We start from the raw sequence: 23,037 nt of genomic DNA, 5'->3' as shown, positions 1-23,037 counted from the left end.
GTATCATGTCCCTTACCTCTATGATATTCGCAGTATCAATTCTCGTCCCAGGACTTGGATTTCTTTTCTGGTTTGAGTGTAGGGCCTATGGGTTGAAGCTTACCCTGTTTCATCAATCTCTTCAAGGAGTTGGAGTATGTATCCCCAATGTTTGTGAACTTTCTTTGTGGGATACTCTTCTTTGAGGGTTCGAGAAGGTTAACTTCATCAGCCTTGCTAGTAGAGCCATAAGAACGACTTGTTGAACCTTGATATCCACGACCTACCGTTTTGGACAAGAGCCCTTTACGGATGTCATCTTCGATCCTGGTTCCTAGTACAGTCAAGTCCTTGAAGATCTTAATATTTTGGTACCTTAAATGACTTACATAAATGGGGTTTAAGTTGTCCACGAATTTTTCAACGAGGGTAGCTTCATCTGGACGTTCGACAAGTTGGGTACTAGTCTTCCTCCACCTACTTAGGAAGTCGGTGAAGCCTTCCTTATCGTTTTGGGTAAGAACCTCTAAGGTGCGCATATTAACTTGGATCTCGGCATTATCCGCATATTGCTTAGCAAATTCGATCGTGGCATCGTCCCAAGTGGCGATCTTCTTATGCTCTAGAGAATAGAACCATTGCTTAGGAATAATATCGAGAGATAAAGGAAAGATCCTTAAGAACATCTCGGGTTTAATCCCTTTGATAGACATGTAATCCTTGAAAGCACGGATATGGTTTAAAAGGGTTTTCATGCCCCTTGAATTTAGGGATATCTGTCATGTTGAAGTTGGTTGGCAATTTGGAACTCACGGCCTCATACTTGCGATTGTTTTCCCTATAGATATCATCCCCTTTAATACATCAGTTGTTCCTCCACGTACTGGAGTCGTTTCTCAGCTTCAGTTGGACGCAAGGGAGGGTTGACCTCTTGTGCTCCCACAAAAGGTAGAGGATCTTCCCTCACGAAGTTACTCACTATCTCATGGTGTATTTCACTTTCTGCAGGAGGCAACCTAGTTTCTACAGCAACAATCCGACCCTCAATTGTGTGGAGTCGATCATTCACTTGGTCTTGACTTGTTTGGAGACGAGCGAGCGCGGCTAGGATTTGATCATTACTGTAATACCCGCCCTTTTAGAGACCCTTTGACCAATGTTGACTGACCTTGGGGGCGGGATTAGTCTTAGAATTACGTGCCAAAACCATCTTGGGTTGCGTGTCATGATTGGTACTCGATAGAGTAGAGGCTACTCGATCGAGTAGCTAGGTTACTCGATCGAGTAGGGGGTCACTCAATCGAGTATGTTGGGTACTCGATCGAGTACCGAGTTTTCAGCGAGGGTTTTATATTGCGTTTTGTTAAATCCGCAAATCACTTCCGCCACTTTCCTCCTATCCTTCAGTCGCCTCTTTCCCTTCCCTTCACCTCAAAACCTCCATGGAAGCCTTTTGAAGATCCTTGTGCCATAGGAAAGCGTCACTTGTGTCGGGTAGCGGTCTTTTGCTGAGTTTGCTCCCTATAGGTATGTCATAATCATCATCCGTGTCCTTGTTCTTTGCAATTAGGGTTTGCTTGGTAGTAATAGATGATTGTGTTGTGCTTATAGGCTTTGCTTGATTGCTGGATATGCCATGTGTTGGTAGGGATTGGTTGCAGTTGCTTAAAGGTAGGTTCGGCTACTCAGTTTCCGTAGATGGTCTAGTATGTCGGTCGTTGTGGTTATATGGTGATTGCTTAGTATCGTAATTGTATTGTGACGGTTGTGGTTGTGATTGTGGTTGTTGTCTCTGGTTCTCGAGATGCGTCTCGGCTGAGTGGGGTCACTTGCGGGAGTGACTTCACGCCCTAGTTTCGCCCTCCGTGGAACCCGCCACGGGAGGGGATGTGCACATTAATGGACAGGGTTATCACTCATTATGAGGAGCGGGGATTTGGTGGGTACGGCTGCGGTCCCCCTGGCGGGGCTCGGTCCGGTGGACGATCGATATGAGTTGGTTGAGTTCGTGATTGTGTTTGAGGCGATAGCATTGTTTGTATTGATGATTGTAGTTGCCATTGTCGTATCTTATCTCGATCTTGACCTTGTGTGGTTGTTTGTTTGTTATGTGTCTGCCGTGATCCCTTATGGTGAGCGATCGGTCTTAGCGGTGTTGATGTTGTTGATAGGCTGGAGTCGGGGCGGGGATGAGTCTTCACGAGATTTGATAGCAGTAGCGAGTAGCCTTTGAGTTGTACCTTTTATATCGTTTGTTGTTTAAACCACTTGTAATACAACGTAATAGTTCTCTTATCGACATTTGATCATTACTATCCTCGGGCAACCGAGATGGTAACGCCTTTATATGCTAAGGAAGGCCTAGTTAAGGCTCCTCTGAATATGGGGGTGTTACAAAGTGGTATCAGAGCGATGATTTTGGAACCTGTAACAAATGAACATAATGAACGTAGGGAGTCTAATAAAATGAACCTGGTGTATGTGTAGTGGGAGCCCCAGCTGATGCTAGATTTTGGGTGAGTAGGCGCCCTCATTTCAAAATCTTGGCCCCATGACACTTAAGCCAGTCACATGGTATGGGAATGTGGAGTCCGTGTGTCTATATGTGATATGTATGTTAATTGTGCCGGAGCTACCTCCGGTTAAGTCTTTGTTAGAAGTAATAGGGATGTGATAGTGGTACTTGGGCCGCGTATAGTAATCGTTGGTGAAATTAGTGGAGTTTTTGGAATGATTAGTGAGTTTATACGATGATTATGAGATATGTGACGAAAGTTTACGTAATAGAGATGCGTGAAAATGTGGAATTGAATGTCGTGACATGAAGAGTGAACATGTGAGTGTTTGCTATAAGTTAATGATGACGGAAGTCATATACGAGTTTATAAATCCTACCGTAATTACTATGATAATAGTTATAGTATAGTTAAGTTATAGTTCGAGGCATAGCATATAGTAATGCGTTTATGCCTTATTTGTTGGTTGAAATTTTTCCGCTGCGTAATATTTGATTCGTGTAAAATGAATTGCTTATGATAGAATGTAAGACATGATTGAATAAGTTGTTTGAAAAGTATGTAATTATGTGATAAGTGAAAGAAAGAATTGATGTTAATTATATGCTTCAAATTGAAGTGAACACGAGTTTAGTAGTAACAAGTAAAGTAAGTTTAAGTGTAATATGATGGCATGATTATGTTTATAAATAATTCGGTGGCAGGTAAACCGAGTTGGGTAACTTGTATAGCGTAATGTGACGTGTATCTTATTTGTTGAAGAACATTTTGCGCGATAATGGTTGTAATACGTGATGGAGTATGACAATTCGTGCCAAATTCCGAACTAAGTTTGGAGTCGACACACAATGTTGTTTTGCAGGAATCTTCAAGTTACTTCGTATTTCTGACCGAGTACTTAACTATACTTGACCGAGTGCGAGTGCTTACTAGAACGAGTAGACCTCACTCGATCTAGTTAGGAAGCTATGATGTCGGGATGTGGGAAAAATTCTTGCAGATACTCGACGAATTAGCTCCTACTCGATCGAGTAGGGTGGTACTCGATCGAGTACCCTAGGCACTCGATCGAGTAGGTTACTGTACAGTGAATCCTACGGGTTTCATAAAACCCCTATTCTTTCTATTTCTCCCCATTCATCCTCTATATTTCGAACCCTAGAGCCTTGTTTCCTCTCTAAATCTCTCATACTCTTTGGTTAGTGGTGATTCTTGGGGTTGATTTCTTTGCTTAATTTCGTTTCTATACTTTGCTACTCAATCAAGGTATGCTATTCTTCTTAATGTACATGGTTTACTGATTTGAATGTGTTAGAGAAGTGAAACAATCTGAGATTTTCGATTATTATGATCAATTTGGTGCTTTTAATTGTTGAAATATGATTCACATGCCTCCTTTCCATGTTTGCTGGTGATTAATTGCTGTAAATTAGACTAGAAATTGCAAAGATTGAACCCGAAATTTCTAGGGTTTCCAAAATTGAAATTGATTTTTGGTTGTTTTACAATGGTTAGATGGTAGAATTGAGCTCTATGTATGGTTTATATCATGTAGAAAGATAGATTTTGATGATTTTACCTTAGAAAGTTGCCTTAAAACTCCGTCTTAAAAGTGCCTCAAGTGGAAATTCGTGATTTATAATTGGAATTTGGTGTGGTATATGACTGTTTAAGTGAAGATTGAACTTCAATATGATAATAGAAACGATAATTGATGAAAATGTGCCAAAATTATCACAGCTGTAAAGACCGTCTGAAAATTCTAAGTGAATTGTTGTTCGTAATATTGAAGGGTGATAATGATATGCTCCAAGTTATTCTTTTCCATGAACTAGTAAGAATGCCTCACATGTGATTAGAAGTGTGTTTGGAATAACCTTAGAATCATGCTAGGATATTCGAATTTGCTGAGCATATGTAATCACCATGATAATTTCTTTCACAACTATGGCCTATGAGTAGTAGTAATCTGAACTTGTATGTCAAATTTGGAAAATTGTTGGTGAATGTGTGTACATAGCTTAATATTCAAGGTTAATGGCATGACTTATGTGCTTCACATGTTGGAATTTATTGGTGAATTGGTGTACCTAACTGAATGAGTTAAGTTCAAGTTACATGAAGTAAATGCTTTACGTGTTTGTGCAAGTTGCTTAAGTCATATCTTTGAAACAGATCCGAGGCGAACATAGGAACCCGCCAAAGTAAACGGGGGAGGGGTAATCCACCTGAGATGGGGGAAGGGAGTGGACCTGTGGTACCCGCAGTTCCAGAGTACCCTTCTGTTGTTTTTGTTGATTTCAAGCAAAGAAAGCGTTTTGTAGCTTTACAAAAACGCAAAATGAGACCTACAAGGTGTATAGACACTACTTTGTTGGAGGAGTTGGAGATAGAGACGGATGTCCGTCACATATTTGAGACTTTGGGTCTTCTTGGGTTGTATAGGCTGAGGAAACACACTTATCCTTTTCTCACCTTGGAGTTTATGAGCTCCTTTGTCTATGACCCCGTTGGCCAGACCGTTGAGTTTCGGTTGATGAACACTAGTTACTTGCTTTCTATGGACCAATTTGCTTCTCACCTTGGGTTGGCCAAGCCTCCCAAGGACTCCATCACCGACATCCTGCTTTGAGTGCGGTGTATGCCACCTAATGCCTTGTCGACCGGGGAAACCAGCTCCTACCTCGAGTAACATGCGATTAATGACGTTCAGCATGTCACATTGAGGATCTTTCTCCGTTCTCTCTCGGACCTTCTTTATGACGAAAGGATATCGATGGTGAACAACCATGAGGTGTTACTTCTGATGTCTTACTTGAACCCGGAACGGACCCGGAAAGTGGTCTTTAATGCTCCTTCCATGGTTTATGCCGCCCTTGCCTTGATGGCTACTGCCTCTTCCAGATACTTGAGTTGTGGCGCCATCGCCACTCGGTTAGCTGAAAAGCTAACCTCTTTCGAGGCTTCTTCGGAGTACGTGCCTCTAGTTACCCCAGTGCCCACCATGGACCGTGACTACTATCTCGACCTGAAATGGTTGAGGACTTTGGCTGACGGTAGCCTAGCTTGGAGGGTGTGGGGCATGAGTTGGATGAAGATTCCAGCTCCTAAGCACCTCCCACCCACGGAGCCCTTGGAGCCGACGGTAGTGACGGTGGACTCCGATGATGATGAGGAGGAGGAGGATGATGATAGACCCCGCCATCTGCAGACCTACCTCATCGACGACACCATTCTCGAGGTGATGCCGGAGCCGACAAAGGGCGAGAATGCGTCGGTCGTGGCGGTGGAGAGACCTAGGTTGGGGAGAGGACCCCGTCGAGTGAGGGAGAGGACCTCAGAGACTAGGCCACGGCCGGTGGCACCACAGCAGCAGCAGCCTTTTCTGTGCTACCCTTACCTCGACACCCGGGAGACGCGATCCAGCTACTTGGCAGAGAGAGTGTCATCTACCTTGACCCTCCGGAACATGCACGAGATGGCGTACGCTCAGAGGATAGGGAGCGAGGGACCGCATCCGGTGTGGTGGAGTGGAGTTGGGGACTACACAGGGGTTTTCCATTCCTACGGGGTGGATCAGTCGACGTGGGGGACACCTCAGTCCTTTGCCTACGGTGGCTTGACTCCATGGTACGTGGGCCGGGAGCGAGGAGCGAGGAGGGGACGCGGGGATTGGGTGTCGGGAGCGAGTGCTTCGGCGGTGGTGGTGATGATGAGGTGATGGAGGAGCAAAGAAAGAAGGCGAGCAGAGGAGGAGTGATACTCCTTCTTTTATCTTTGTTGATGTTAGTTGGTGTTAGTGGTTAGTAGTGTTGTTAGACTTTAGTAGTTGTTTTGTTGCGACTTTGATTTTGGGACTTGTATTATTGGCCATAAGGCCGGATTTGATATTTTAACTTGTTGCAGGATGTTAGAAGTCGGGGAATCGTCCCGACTCGATTTATATGACAAATATGTGCATGTATGTTGCCTTATGACAGGTTGTATAGAGGAACTTGGCCTGTAGGTACTCGATAGAGTACCCCGTACTCTATCGAGTAGTGCGCAGGAAGGTGGGATAAAAAGCATTCGACTGTAGGCTACTCGATCGAGTAGCCAAGGCACTCGATCGAGTAGCATGGCACTCGATCGAGTACCGCTACATACTCGATCGAGTAGCACTGTTACAGGAGGTTTTCAAAAATTAAAAATGTTCAATTGTTTTATAATTGCAAGTTTGATGTTTAATGTGGTTATTAGTGCGTAGTAACACCTTTGAACCGTTAATTTCATATGTTGGAAGTCGTGTTTGAAGTTTTATAAGCGTATTTGCCACAATTAGTGAAGCGGTAATAGTTTCTTGTTACTTTAATGTTGCATACGACCTATTACGAGCTATTTATTGGAGTTATAACTTCTTGTACACTTGTGCATACCATATTAACATGTGTTGTCGACGGTGACTATACATTCTGGAGGTTTGTGTATGAATTCTAATTTAACGAGTATATAGTTAGTGACTAATGTCCATAACAAATAACATGATTTTCCTTAATGTTATGAGGCAAATAATAGGTAATATGTGTTGTAATTTTGGTGGTGAACTTCGGGGACGAAGTTCCTTTTTAGAGGGGAAGAGTAATGTCGCGAAAATTATCGCGAAATAAAAGGCTGATATCGAAATTATGTTTTGTTTGCCTATAATGTTTTGTTGTTTAATTGCAAAACCTTGTTGTTTAATTGCAAAATTTTCTAGTACATTGGTTACTTTACTTGTATGAAGTGTATTTGGTTACCTCGGTTTGTGGAGTAATTCATGCGTTGAAGTGAAAATGATAAAATGAATTGTAAAGGACCGTCATAAAGAGTCTTATCTCGGCGCGATGCGTCGTAATAGAATGAATTGAGTAACACGGTAGTGTTAATTGTGCAGTATGAGGTTGATATGAGATACGTTTCGGGTTGATAAATTATTGTCACGTGATGAGCGATGGTTGTTTGTGTTGGCTCATATGGCAAAGTCGATGTTTGATACATAGTCATTAGTAAGAATTGATGCATTCATGTAGAGTGACAATTAACGATGATAATGCTTGCATGATAGTGGTAAGAGTCGATAGATATAAAGTGTAGACGGTGATGATGATGACATGGGGGGGGGGGGGGGGGGGGATGGTATTTCCAAGGGGTAATGGTTCGAGCGGGAAGATGGGTGAGGTCGTGTTGTTTCCGTGTCTTGAGCGGGAGATAAGTGAGTTGAACTTCGGGGACGAAGTTCTTTTTTTAGAGGGGAAGAGTGTAATACCCGCCCTTTTAGAGACCCTTTGACCAATGTTGACTGACCTTGGGGGCGAGATTAGTCTTAGAATTATGTGCCAAAACCATCTTGGGTTGCGTGTCATGAGTGGTACTCGATAGAGTAGAGGCTACTCGATCGAGTAGCTAGGTTACTCGATCGAGTAGGGGGTCACTCGATCGAGTATGTTGGGTACTCGATCGAGTACCGAGTTTTCAGCGAGGGTTTTATATCGCGTTTTGTTAAACCCGCAAATCACTTCCGCCACTTTCCTCCTATCCTTCAGTCGCCTCTTTCCCTTCCCTTCACCTCAAAACCTCCATGGAAGCCTTTTGAAGATCCTTGTGCCTTAGGAGAGCGTCACTTGTGTCGGGTAGCGGTCTTTTGCTGAGTTTGCTCCCTATAGGTATGTCATAATCATCATCCGTGTCCTTGTTCTTTGCAATTAGGGTTTGCTTGGTAGTAATAGATGATTGTGTTGTGCTTATAGGCTTTGCTTGATTGCTGGATATGCCATGTGTTGGCAGGGATTGGTTGCAGTTGCTTAAAAGTAGGTTCGCCTACTCAGTTTCTGTAGATGGTCTAGTATGTCGGTCGTTGTGGTTATATGGTGATTGCTTAGTATCGTAATTGTATTGTGACGGTTGTGGTTGTGATTGTGGTTGTTGTCTCTGGTTCTCGAGATGCGTCTCGGCTGAGTGGGGTCACTTGCGGGAGTGACTTCACGCCCTAGTTTCGCCCTCCGTGGAACCCGCCACGGGAGGGGATGTGCACATTAATGGACAGGGTTATCGCTCATTATGATGAGCGGGGATTTGGTGGGAACGGCTGTGGTCCCCCACTGGCAGGACTGGTCCAGTGGACAGTCAGTAACAGAGTTGGTTGAGTTGCCGTGATTGTGTTTGAGACTGATAGCATTGTTTGTATTGATGATTGTAGTTGCCATTGTCGTATCTTATCTCGATCATCGACCTTGTGTGGTTGTTTGTTTGTTATGTGTCTGCCGTGATCCCTTTTGGTGAGCAGTCGGTCTTAGCAGGTGTTGATGTTGTTGATAGCTGGAGTCCGGGCAGGGATGAGTCTTCACGAGATTTGATAGCATTAGCGAGTAGCCTTTGAGTTGTACCTTTTATATCGTTTGTTGTTTAAACCACTTGTAATACAACGTAATAGTTCTCTTATCGACATTTGATCATTACTATCCTCAGGCAACCGAGATGGTAACACCTTTATATGCTAAGGAAGGCCTAGTTAAGGCTCCTCTGAATATGGGGGTGTTACAATTACCATTCTTGAGTTGACTTTCACTTGTTGGGCTAGTATCAAGCATCTTGGAAACTGGACAAGAGATCGACGACGAATCAAAACATGATCGACCATTCTAGCACACTTACTCGAAGAAAAGGTTTGACTTGTGAAGTGGAAGTGTGCCACTTGTGTCGAGTGAGATTTGAAGAAATGACAAGGTTTGAAAATGGTGGTCCTAGTTAACTATAGTGTAGTTGTAGGAGTGGACTCGAGGTGAGGTTTTGAAATAGGCTTTGGGCCCGAATTTTGACTCGACATTTGGACAGAGTTTTAACTGGTTTAGTGCTAACATTGGCCTTTTTTCGAAAATTTACGTCTTAAAAAGGGGTTTTGATTTTTACAAAATTCGTCATGGTTTTTTTTAGGAATGGTGATGTGGACAGCGGTCCGCCCACGGGGGCGCTTGGTGAGAAACGGGGAACAAGCGTTTGCATTTTGTAAGGAGTCGCCACCAATTTTTATGGGAAATTGGAACCGTTCGAATACCTCGTGTCATGTCAAGACACAAAGTAGTGACATGAACACTAAGCAATCGTTACCCTTAGCATTCTATGTCTAGAATGACTCTCGTGGATGCCAATGAACACGGGTGCTCACGGAGATCTGGAGTAAGGGGTGAGGGTACGTATTAGGAAGCTCTTTTGATCGAACACCTAATCCCGCCCGCCTCGATAGCGGCCTCTACTAATGATTAGGGAAGTTATTCGTACTTGATATATCGTCGGCTATATGCATGCAATGCAACATCCATAGATTAATCCTAGCATGTGAGAATTAGACTAAGTCGGTTGACACGTAATTAGCATACAATTGGGTCGAAGTAGGATTTAATATTGATTTACATGCGAAACATACAAACAATAAAAGAAATACAATAATGAAAATACAATAGTGAAAATTACAATAATTACATTGGATAGGCGATTTATGTCGAAAATACCTTTAAAACGGATAATTTGAGAAAATGGAATAAAAGAATAAAAATAACAAATCAACGAACAGGAATTAGCGTGATAATACGGATATTAGCTAATTAATACGTAGCCTAATTAATTACGTCAAGGCAGAAAAGGAGTTCAGAGGCAGAACTCATCCTGGAACAGCAGCAGACAGATGCGCCCTCGGAAGAGGCGGCAGCAGACGCTGCGTGTCTGTTCCAAGGGTGAATTCTGGTCGTGAAGCCGAATCGCAAAACCGTTAATGTTAATTGTTAAGTTTAGGGATCGATTGATATAATTACTCGGATGAAAGTGATTTAACAGATTATTTAGCATATGAATTAGTCATAAAAACAAGAGAACATGAATGAGGCGGATGCAAACGGATTAATTACATGAAGGGGCGATGTTAATGAATGATTAATTAGTGACATCGGTGAATAGAACAAACCAAACTTGATGAATTGATGACAAATTAATGACGAACACGTGAATGAACAGATGAAAACTATATCAATGACGAATTCCAGAAACTCAATATGAACAAATTGAATCTCTAAAATCCGGGTTTGAATTTAGTGACGAAAACCCGCGAATATGAATTATTTGGGATTTAAGTCGGATTTGAATAATTAAAACATGTTAAAGATGATGATTAATATGATACAATATACATGTGAATATTAATGATAATGAACGAATAATTTAAGAAAACAAGTGAAAAACAAATAAACAAAGACGAATTACAGAGGACGAGGAAGAAGAAAAGAAGCAGGAACTGCGGCAGCCTCACGAAGAGGCACACAGAAGCGTGCTCCTTCGAAGAGGCGCGGCGATTCTTGCGTCTTTTCTCGACGTCTCTCACGGAAATCCGCAAAAACAGGTTTGAAAGACGGTTTTAGAAATCGATTTTAACGGTGCTTTCGACATAAATCTTACAATAATGATACGATAATTAAAAGTACAAAAATACAATAAATAAAAGAGGATTATACACCCTCAGACTTACATGTTGACGAAACGAGATGAACTAAGATATCGACTAGTGAATGCTCGACGCGAATGCAAGGAAAGAGTGCCCTCGTAAGAGGAAAACGATTGATTAAATTAAGTTGATTATTGTGTAGTTGGTCAAATTGGTCGGTCATGCAACGGAGAGGCTGGTACCCGGAAAGATCCGAGCTTACGTGGTCGGAAGTCCAAGCACGTAGGCGCCAATTAGTAAGAACGAAGTCTAGAATGCAAAGGGAGAAGAGAAGGGCGGACACTCGCGTGAGAAATATGAGGAACGAAAGCTCCTATTTATACTAATCACGTGAAGGAATAGGGTTTCGGAGACTCTTTGGAAGTGAATCTCTTAAAGATATGAAAAAGATACGTAAATCATGCAAAGAAGGGCCTGGGAAGAGGCGCAGCAGCCACTGCGTCCCTTGGAAGAGGTGCAACACCTGCTGCGTCTATTCCCAGGAGGTTTCCTCCTGCTGAAGAAAGATTTCCGCGTTTGAGTTATGGTAGGACGGAAATAATTCGATTGTCTCGTAAATATTGCGGGATATTATTTGCCAAAAGATAAAATTTGTAAAATATGGAATAGAAATATCCGGAACATTCCAGAACATTCCGACTCGGGATTTAACAGCTATCAGAAAATGGAGACGGTTTTTGACCCGGACTCCGAATATACTCTAATTACTGCCAAAACGACCGTATCAGGACGTAGATGACAACTAAGAGGTTGACATTAATATTTGAGCAAACACTTGACGATAATCTTACGAACTGTCACAAATCGTTCCGCGAATCATACATGCGGCCCAATCATCACCGGGTGGTTTGCGGGAGGTGCAGAAACGAGGTGTCTACAGAGCCCCCACTTTGACTGAGGCTTGGACAAGGCGAAAGTCAAAGTATAGCCATCAGGTCAATCGAAGATTACAACTGACGACTATGGCGACGCGAGGCGGCTCAAGGGGTCTGAACCAAGGACCTGTCGTCGGGAACATTTTAGAGTCTGTCGACTATCGGGGAGGGTCGTTTAAAGTCCATTAGACTACGTAAGGAAGCTCGCCAGCCATAAGGAGAGATCATACCTGAGACTCGGTCGAACTTCGCGGGGAAACAAGAAATATTGAAAGCAGCGGGACGTCGGTAGAAAGCTGGCTGAGGAATCCGCTGCGTCGGTCTCAAGCGAACCGTGGCGAAATTTGAGGTTGAATCGCTTGCGTCGGTCTCAAACAAACGTTCTTTGGGGAATATTGTGACGACTAGGAACATCTTAATCGTCGCGGAAGAATCTTGAATGAGCAGTACTGCAAAATACTACTGCGTCGGGGACAGACGACTAGGAACATCTTGATCGTCGTAAAAGAAATCTCGAGTGAGCAGTACTGCAAAATACTACTGCGCCGGAGACAGACGACTAGGAACATCTTGATCGTCGTGAAAGGAATCTTGAGTGAGCAGTACTGCAAAATACTACTGCGCCGGATAAAATGAGTTGAGCGATACCGCAAAATATTGCTGCGCGGGATAAAATGATGCGGGACAATCGCAAAATACGCCGAGCGGGATAAAATGCGGACCGGAACGAAAGAAAATCGTCGAAACGGACCAAAAGAACATAATAGCATTGAAGAAGAGGCGCACCCAAAGATGGGCCCACTAATAACGAATTCATAACGGATTTTTTGAACATTCGTATGGAGGGAACACAAGGAAGAGGCGCAGCAAGAGCTGCGTCTCTTGGAAGAGGCGCAGCGCCCGCTGCGTCTTTTCCCCAATTTGGCTATTTCCGCGTAAAAACGCGAAATCAGAAGGGTTATATTTCATTATTTCGAAACACATTTCCTTCAATTTCTCTCTCAAATCTTCACCATTTCCGTCAAGGTTGGATTTAAAAGCTTGCATTAAACATGACTAATCGAGGTGTGTGTCTTAATCTTGCATTAATCATCTACATTTGTCGAATTTTGAGCCGCGAGAATTAGGGTTTTCGACCCTTTTGATCGAAAATTTGGGGCTTTTCCCCCAAATGGATTTGTTTTGCCAAATTGATGTTAGAAATGGATATTAGGCAATGTTAGGAACATAACCATGTATTTGCTTTGAATTTTCATCGAATTTTGAGCCCTTGAGCGAATTTTGAGACGGTTTCACAGCTGAACCGTAAATTGCTTCGAAGAGAGCCTTAGGATTGCCCATTGGCGATGAAATTTGATATTTGGGGTCCTTGGATGATGGGTAAACTTCCTACCATCTCGAAATTTTGGTTTGTGACAACTTTTTCAGGGCACCTTTCTAGGGCATAATCGCCGTTATAACGAAATGCTGCCGAATTTTCGGCTTGAACCCGGAACTAGGCTTTGACTAGGACTTGACTTGACCCAATTTATCACACGAGTGATTGGGTTGGCGGGAATATGGCCAAAGATGGCATGGAAAGGGCGTTTTCAGGGCTCCGGAAGCTCGAAAACTCCTTAACAAAGGCTTGTCGTCATGTGACGCGGCCTAAATTTACTTTAATGTTGCAGGTGATGAGGCTTCTACTTCTGGGAGGACTCCCATGGAGGTAGACGCTGCTGTTGAGGAGGCCTTGGAGCAGGTCTTCACCGATGCGGTGATGGCCACTGGAGACGAGGCTCACGAGGAGGAGGCCGTCGAGGAGGAGGAGGAGGCCCCGAGACGGGCCAACGTCAGGCGAGGAGGTCGTCAGCTGAGGGGAGCTCTGCGTGGGTGAGACCGGGAGAGTAGGCACCTCGTGTGGGTGCGGAGGGCCACCTGTCCTACAGGACGGTGAAGAGCTTGGTAAATAAGAATTCACTACTCATTACCTATTCTCTTTCATTCTTCTTGTCCAAACTTCTCGCAAATTTCATTCAAAACTAAGGATAGCTTTGTTTCAAATCATAATAGGAGGTGGGAACATCGGTCGTTCTCGGGTTATACGACGGCGATGGAGCACTACGAGCGGCTGTCGGCGGAGGAGAGGGCCATGATCGAGCGTGGAGCGTTTGGTCCTCTGGTTCGTGTCCGGAGGGATATCGTGAAGAGGAAGTTGCGGGCTAACCTTAGCCTGGTCCGCGCTTTCTTGGATCGATTATGGGATACGACTTCCACGTTTCACCTGCCTTTTGGTGAGGTGGGAGTTACTACGGAGGATTACGGCATGATTTACGGTGCAGGTGTGGGACCGAGGAGATGGTGTGGCGGAGGCTGCTATGAGGGCGGATTCGGCCGAGTCGAGGAGGTTGATCGGCTGGAACTTATCGCCGAAGGCTGTTGCGATCTGCGGGTTTGGTACCCGTACCTATGTCCGAGACTACTTTGCGGGGAAGACCCGGAGTCGGTGACGATCGATGGGAGGGAGATCTGCTCCTCCTCCTTGTCTGGTGAGCGGAGAGCTCGCCGTGGCTTTGGTGGTTCTTGTCTTCGATTTACCTCGGAGACAAGGGCGAGAGGCGATCGACGAAGCTTCTTCCCTTTCTTTCGACCGAGTTCCCTAGGACGTTGGGGACCGGGTCTTTGCTGGTTTTGCGGTCCTCATCCGCTTCATGAGGGCCATGGTTCGTCGGGAGTTGATGGAGAAGGGGACTTCTCCCTGGCGGTTCGTCGGACTGGACTCTTGTTGGAGGTATGAAACTTCCTTTAGACCAAAGTAAATTCTTTTCTTTATCGAATTACGAAAGATCGTCATTGATTATTCTGTTTTATAGGCATGGGTGTACTCTTACTTCCCGAGTCTCGCGCCCAAGAGGACGAGAGCGCTGGAGAAGGCCTATCCGTGGTGAGGATTGGGTGATGTGCGGACGAAGAGCAAGCGCTCCTCTCACAATGTCTACCGGCGGGAAGTGAACGCCCTTCAGCTGAGCAGCGTGAGTATCCCACTCGTATTCATTTATATTTCTTGTCCTTTGCTTTTAATTGATCATAGGAATGATCTTTGCCTTATCTTGTCGCGGTGGGTGCCCGGACCTTGGGCGGAGTACGTTGGAGCGCCTCCTTTTGTTCGAGGTCCTTAGACCTAGGAGCCCGAGTCATTCTTTGTTGTGGACGTCGATGGGTCTGTGTGGTATCGGGCGAGCGTTTGGCTCGTCGGTGCTCTCGGGCGCGTTGACGGTTCCCATTGACCCTCCGAGGACGATGTTCAAGGAGCCTGCGAGGCGAGAGGAGGCGGACTGGGCTGGTGCCGGTGGCGACGACCTTCTTCTACTGGCGAGGACTACTCGGCGTTCCTTTACGGGAGGTTGGCGTACTGGCCAGTAGTGGTGAGTATCTTTTATTTTTCTTGATTTGATTTCGGGAATTACGACGAAAGATCATCGATTAATGAGAGCTATTTGTCTTTGCAGGAGGTCGAGGCGGCGGGCATCGAGCCCCCAGTGTATCCCGAGACCCTTGAGTACACTGACGCGACTGGGAGGACGACGATCTCCGAGTTGCGTGACTTCGACGTAGCTGTGACGGATGCTGGCCTAGACGATCGGGCAAGATCATCGATTCGGAGGGTGAGCCTCCAGCTTATATACCTTTCGTGTAAGAACACATTTGATTAAACTTGTTCAATTTACTGAGAATTCTTTTTGAAACGCAGGTTGCGCCATCTCGGTTCGTGGCACTATGGAGGGTGGCCAACCGGCTACGAGCTACCGCCATCGAGGCACTCGTCGGTGGTCGAGGTCGTCAGGTATGAACCTCATTTGATTTCTTTTGATTTTTTTTTTTTTGGTTTTCAGTCTTTGTTTGAGTTGATTGACATGAGCCAATTTATTTTTGTCTACAGGTTGGTCGCGAGCTGGAGCGAGAGTTGACCCAGTCTCGGGAGGAGACGGCTTGCTTGTCGAGGGAGCTCGAGTTTCGGGACGCCGAGATCGCTGCTCTTACGGCGAGGGTTGCTGAGTTGGAGGGTGCCCAGCAGTAGTTTTGCGTAGTTTTGTAGGCTCGTACATTTGGACTTCTGATTTGAACATTTTTGAACTTTGTTTCGGGCGCAAGCCCCCAGTTTGCCTGGACTTTGGACTTGATTCGGGGCGCAAGCCCCCAGTTTGCTTGTACATTTGTATATATGATGGCCTGAGTGCCTTTGCTGCTGTGTTGTGTTGCTTGTACCTGCAGGTTAGTTCTTGAACAGGTTTGGTAGACAACGGTTTACGCCGTCATGCTGCCGAAATTCACATAGAAATCATGCAAAACATGCATTTTATACACATATGGCCTTAATTAGCGCAAAAATGAGAAAAAAATGCAAAAATGCAAAAATTTTGTCGGAAATGACCGGACGGTAGGGAGGGTTACCCCCTAAAAAAGAAAAAAAAGAAAAATCTACAAGTGTAGAAATGAAAATGTTGAAACAAAAGAAAATTATTTCCTAAAAAGAAATTTACTTCCTAAAAAAAATGAAATAAACAAATGAATAATAACAAAAGAAGAATTAAGTGTGATGAAAATGGCGAATGTGTCGACGTCGCCTCGAAATGCGTGCCCGCGAATTTAGGAAACAGGAAACATGGTAAATTGCTCGTATTTACCAAAATAAAATCCCGTAGGAATAGGAAATTATTCGTTATAGAATTAGGAAAGATCCAAACGCGGAAATCACAGGAAGTTAGTCTAGGGAAGAGGCGCAGAGCATGAGTGCGTCGCTTTGAATAGGCGCAGCAGGAGCTGCGCCTGTTCCCAAGCTTGTCTCTTCTGGTGGATTTTTGGAAACAGCAATTAGTATAAATAGAAGCGTCGACGAAGCTTTAAATCATATAATTCTTCCGTCTCTTCTCCGTTAATCCACATAAAAAACTCCCAAAATAAATTTTCAAGAGAAAATTGTCATTATGAATACTTTGGAGATCCGCCTGAAGGAATGGACTAATGAATTCTCGAATATTGAGAGACACGACATGGGTGCTCATAACCTTGGGTCTCTATTGAGTTTGAAACTCATTAAGGTGGTAAAACCGTTCTTGGATGCTTGTCTTGACTACTGGGACCCAAATTGTCATGTTTTCACGTTCCCAGGTGGCGATATTTGTCCTTTTCCGGAGGAAATTGCTGCTATTGGTGGGTGGGACCCCGAGCATCTACCTGCCATTCCTTCCACTTCACAAGGGTATAAGACAAAATTCAGAGACCTGCTCGGATTGACTAGACTTGAGGTGGATCGCTTAGTTACCCCGAAATGTGTGAGAATCTTTGGACTTTGTAGACCGATTCATCAAGTGGTGACCCCACTTTGTCTCTTATGTTGCTAGGAGGAGAGCATTTGACTTTTGTTTACTTCATGTGTGTGTCTTCCATGGGCACGTTGATGAAGATTGGCGAGGTGATCCCCGTCTTTTGGGTCTTATCGAGCAAATGGAGCTGCGCAGGAGCCCAGCTTGCTTGTGCTTAGGGGAGATTATCTTGGGTTTGGATAATAGGAAATCCAACCGCGATCTTCCATTTTTGGGGAGTCCCGTTATCTTACAGGTAAAAGACACCTTTTTTTTTTTTTTTTTTTTTTTTTTTTTTTTTTTTTTTTTTTTTTTTTTTTTTTTTTTTTTTTTTTTTTTTTTTTTTTTTTTTTTTTTTTTTTTTTTTTTTTTTTTTTTTTTTTTTTTTTTTTGGGTGTCTAATACCTGCTTTTGGTAGGTTTGGCTTATGGAACGGCTCACCGCTCGAGCCCCCAGTTCATGCACTTTCCTATCATTCCCGTATGATTGCGATGAGGACGCGGTTGTACATGGTGGACTTCACTCGGGTCTGCGACTATTGGAAGAACAAGCTGAAGAATGATGATGGCCCGTTGATTAGGTGGGTCGTACCGTGGTGGCACCTCAAGTCTGTTACTGGAGTGTCTTCTTTGGATCCTACTAGGTCCGTGCGCATTCCGGGATTGGAGTTCATGGTATGCATCTTTCCGGAAAGGTTGATGAGGCAAGTTGGTTTGAAGCAGACTATCCCGAGGCTTGATACCGTTCGCAGATTCTTTGTAGCGCTTACCACCGAGAGCCGAAGAGAGTGGGCTATCAAATGGGCCCAAAGGAACATGTGGTTCTTGAGCTTCTCCGCCAATGCTTTGTGGGTGTCGGATTCCTATCTGAGGTGGAGAAAGGCTGCAACTTCGGAAGAACGCGAGAGACTGAGGAAACGCGAGCCTGTTGACTACAAGGTGCGCGAGGGAGAGAAAGAGAAGGAGAAGCATCTGACAGAAGGAGAAGAAGAAGCTGGATTTGGTCGTTCGTCCTTGAAGAAATCAAAGACTACTCCTGTTGCGGAAATGATGGTTGGCAAGAATGGAAGAGTCAGGCCTCGAGAAAGACCGTTGGTGATTAGGTCTGAAGTGGTGCAAGAGCGCCCGGCTCGAGGTCGTGACAAGAAATATGACAAGAATGACAAGGGCAAGGGGAAGATGGAGGAATAGCCCGAGTCCTTATTTATTATTTGGTTATTATTATTATTGTTGTAATAAAAAGGAGGGATTTTTAGAATCCTAGCCTATTCTATTTTTTTTATGTATCGTACTATTATTATTAGAAAATGAATGAAATAAAAAAGGTTAAATGGTTAAGAAACCGCTGTGATTTTCTTTTATTATTCTTGTCGAATTTCAAATGCAATGCAAATGTCCTTCTATTTACATTTTAGGTATATTGGGTTGAATCCGGTGAAGGATTGCCTACGTATTCACTTAAAAAAGCGAAATCAAACCCTTGCGCGTAGTTCGAGTAAATGTAAAAGAATAATTGTTCGAAGCAAGAGCTTGTAGTGAACATAGAAAATAAGCATGAGCTTTTGCTTGTTCTCAAGGTGCGAATTCAGTTTATTTGACGATATGAGGATGACAATCTTGTCAAAATGCAAGAGCATGGTGACACTTAGCTTATTTCAGCTTGGCCAGGGGCCGTTTATTTAGTGCCACAAGAGCGACACATGGGTTTACGCGAGGCGCGTTTTTGTCCTATTCTAGGCATAGTATCGTTTCGATTGGTCAAGGTTTGTGGGGTTTGAAAACTCATTCCCATCTAGGTCTGTGATTCTAACCGCACCCCCGGGAGTATGGATTTGACTAGATATGGTCCGGCCCAATTAGGTTTGAATTTTCCCCTTGGGTCGACGGGTAAAAGAGCTCTAACCGATTTGAGTACTAAGTCTCCTTCTTTGATGTTTCTTGGCCTAACTCTTTTGTTGAAAGCTCGTTTGATACGGGCTTGATATGTTTGGACATTATGTAAGGCGCGTAGCCTACGTTCATCCAAGAGGATGAGTTCTTCATATCTATCCCTCTTCCAATCGGCTTACGGGATTTGGCTTTCGAGTAAAATACGCAAGGATGGTATTTCTAGCTCGATTGGTTGTACGGCTTCCATGCCGTAGGTCAAATAGAAAGGAGTAGCCCCGGTGGGCGTCCTAACCGATGTACGATATACCCATAAAGCAAAGGGTATCTTGCTTGGCCAATCTCTGTAGTTGTCGGTCATCATTTTCGGAGAATTGTGACAACGTTCTTGTTTGCCTCCTCTACCGCGCCGTTAGTCCGTGGTCCTGTAGGGCGAAGAGTGGTGATGCTTAATCTTATATTTGGCTAGCAATTGCTCGGTTTCAGCTTGGAAGTGTGACCCATTATCGCTGATGATCTCATGTGGGCAACCATATCGACAGATGATGTTGTTTTGTATGAATTTTGCCACATTTTTAGCCGTAAGAGCAGTGTAGGAAGCCGCTTCTACCCACTTGGTGAAATAGTCAATTGCTACTAGAATGAAACAGTGACCTCCTGTTCCGGCTGGGGTTATCTTCCCGATTATGTCAATTCCCCATGCGGAGAATGGCCAAGGAGATGTCATCGTGTATAGCAACGAAGGAGGGACATGTTGCACATTCCCGAAGATTTGACAATTGTGGCAGTGTCTCACGTATTTGATGCAATCAGATTCCATGGTGGTCCAATAATACCCTAAGCGTGTGATTTTCTTTGCCATCATGGGCCCACTCATGTGAGGACCGCATTCTCCGTCGTGGACTTCTTCCATCACCTTTCGTGCCTGTGAATGATCAAGGCAACGTAGGACTACACCAAGAGGTGTTCTTTTGTGTAACTCTCCTTGCATCAGAATGTATTGGGAAGCTAAAAGGCGTATGGCGCGTTGTCCCCTCTTGTCCATATCCGGTGGATAGGTACCATTAAGCTTGAAATTCAGGATCGCTTGGAACCAGGGTTCCTGTGCGATTTCTTCTTCATCGGTTATTTGGTGGACATAAGCCGGTTCTGATCGTCGTTCGATACACAAAGGCATTTCTACCATGTGATCTGGCATATTTATTAGAGATGCAAGTTTCGCAAGAGCGTCTGCAAATTGATTTTCCTCTCGAGGTAGGTGTAAGTAGGTTACGTGATCAAGGAATTGAGCCACTTGGTCTATCCTAGCTTGATAGGGTGCGAGGCTTTCGCTTCGGATTTTCCAGGATCCTGTAACTTGGTTGATGATCAGTGATGAATCCCCATGTACTCGGAGGTTTTTGATGCCTAAGCTTACTGCCGCCTGTAGTCCGATGAGGCAAGCTTCATACTCTGCAGCGTTGTTTGTCACCTCGAAGTCGAGTTTTGACAATCGGTGTATGCTCCCCTTCGGGAGAAATGAGCAACACTCCTATTCCGAATCCTCTTAAATTTGATGCTCCATCAAAGTATAGATCCCAAGAGTCTACGTCTGTTTGAAGTATATCCTCGTCGGGAAATGACCAAGTGTCTATGGTTTGTGCGTCGTTGATAGGATTTTCTGCGAAGAATTCGGCGACGGCGCGACCTTTTATGACTTTTAGTGGTACATATTTGAGGTCGAATTCGAGAGCATCGAGTCCACCTTGCAAGACGTTCTTTGAGGACGGGTTTCTCGAAGGGTATTTGATTTGGATCCATTTTGGAATATATCTTGACGGAGTAGCTAAGCATGTAGTGACGTAGCTTCTTCGTTGCCCACACAAGAGCGAGGCATGTCTTTTCGAGTTGCGAGTATTTGCACTCATATTCCAAGAACTTCTTACTTAGATAGTAAATAGCTCTTTCTTCACTTCCTACGATTTGAGCCAAAGATAGCACCCATGGCGATTGCGATTCTTGTGAGATATAAACCAAGAGGTTGATCTCGTTGCGGTGGCATGAGCACTGGTGGTTTAGCCAATATCTCCTTGATTCGGTCAAACGCCTTTTGACAATCATCATCCCACATGGTGTGGTCTGTTTTCTTGAGTTTCTTGAAGATAGGCTCGCAAATCATGGTAAGTTTCGATATGAATCGGCTTATATATTGTACCTTTCCCAGGAATCCTCTGACTTCTTTTTCTGTTTGAGGTTGTGGCATTTCGATCAGAGCTTTGATTTTTGAGGGATCTATTTCTATGCCGTGTTGGCTGACGACATATCCCAGGAGTTTTCCGGATGTTACCCCAAATGTGCATTTCTGAGGATTGAGTCTCATGTTGTACTTTCTTAGCCTTGCGAAGAACTTGCGAAGGTTTGCAATGTGTCCCTCTCTTTCCTTGGATTTGACGATCATGTCATCTACATATACCTCAACTTCTTTGTGCATCATGTCATGTAGGAGTGTAGTTGCGGTGCGTTGGTATGTAGCTCCGGCGTTGATCAATCCGAATGGCATTACTGTATAGCAATATGTTCCCCATTGGGTGACGAATGCGGTTTTGTGCATATCTTCCATGGCCATCTTGATTTGGTTATAACCCGCATATCCATCCATGAAGGATAGTAATGCGTGATCTGCAGTATTAACCACTAATATGTCAATGTGAGGTAGAGGGAAGTCATCTTTTGGACTTGCTTTGTTTAAGTCCCTAAAGTCAACACAAACACGGATTCTCCCATCCTTTTTGGGCATAGGTACTATGTTAGCTACCCAGTCAGAGTACTCGGAAACTTTGATGAACCCGGCTTTGAATTGCTTATCAACTTCTTCCTTAATCTTTAGAGCCCATTCTGTTCTCATTCGTCGAAGCTTCTGTTTCACAGGCTTGAAACCCGGCTTAATCGGAATCCTATGTTCGGCGATATCCCTGTCGATCCCTGGCATGTCTTTGTAGGACCAAGCGAAAACGTCTTTGAATTCATTTAGGAGGTCTATGAAATCGGCCCTTTCGGTAGAGCTCAAGGTAGTCCCTATCCTAAGTTCTTTGGGTTCTAATTCGGTTCCTACGTTGATGGGTTCGGTATCTTCTATTACTGGTCCCCCTTCCCCTTCTCGTAATATTTCTTTGGCTACGTAGGGAGGTATTTCGGTCAAGTCTGGGTCTTGGTCATCCTCAGTATCATCATAAACAGAATTGCACTCGAAAGAACACAGAGAGTAAGCAGAACCTGATTTATTCATATTAAGATTTGAGTAAAGTTGAAACAAATGAGCCAACTGATCCATGGTCAGTGGCGGTAAAGGAACAGTAATTGGGGCATTCCCCGAATTACCGTGACTACTCGAGGCTAAGCTAGGAGAAATGAAGGGAGTGGGGATGACAACAGGAGTAGACTCTCTAATGACTTCTCTAGACTCCGACTCTGACTCCGACTCCGACTCTAATTCGAACTCGTCGTCTTCTGGTTCTCCTTTGAACATCTCTCCTTCTCCAGTAGTGAGCTTGAAGAGCCTTCCTTGGTTGTTGGTCCACTTGATAGATTTTCTCCATCCTTTCTGCTGCTTTGTGTCGATTTCTGTGATCAATGCGGTGGGGTTGAAGCGATCGTCCTGAAGTATCATAGTAATGATTTCATCCTGCGCGGCCCTAATGAATCGGTCTTCTCCAAACAATAGGCTAACAGCTTGTTCGTCGAAGCAAGGTGCTTGACGGGTTTTGACGGTAGGAACCGTTTCGGGAGGAATGAAGTAGCAATCGTGAAAGATCTCGATTCCGGCTAACTTCCTCTCAAGATAATGCCAAGGTTCGGGAAATCCATGAAAGAGTTCTGAACTTCCTTCTTGGACAAAGTATCCATTTAAGGTGGGGAGATATGGTCTCATTTGGACTCCCACGTGCTTGCGATTTT

The sequence above is a fragment of the Silene latifolia genome, chromosome 10 (genome assembly GCF_048544455.1).
Source record: "Silene latifolia isolate original U9 population chromosome 10, ASM4854445v1, whole genome shotgun sequence".
NCBI classification, from domain to species: Eukaryota; Viridiplantae; Streptophyta; class Magnoliopsida; order Caryophyllales; family Caryophyllaceae; genus Silene; species Silene latifolia.
This window is presented reverse-complemented; position numbering follows the sequence as displayed.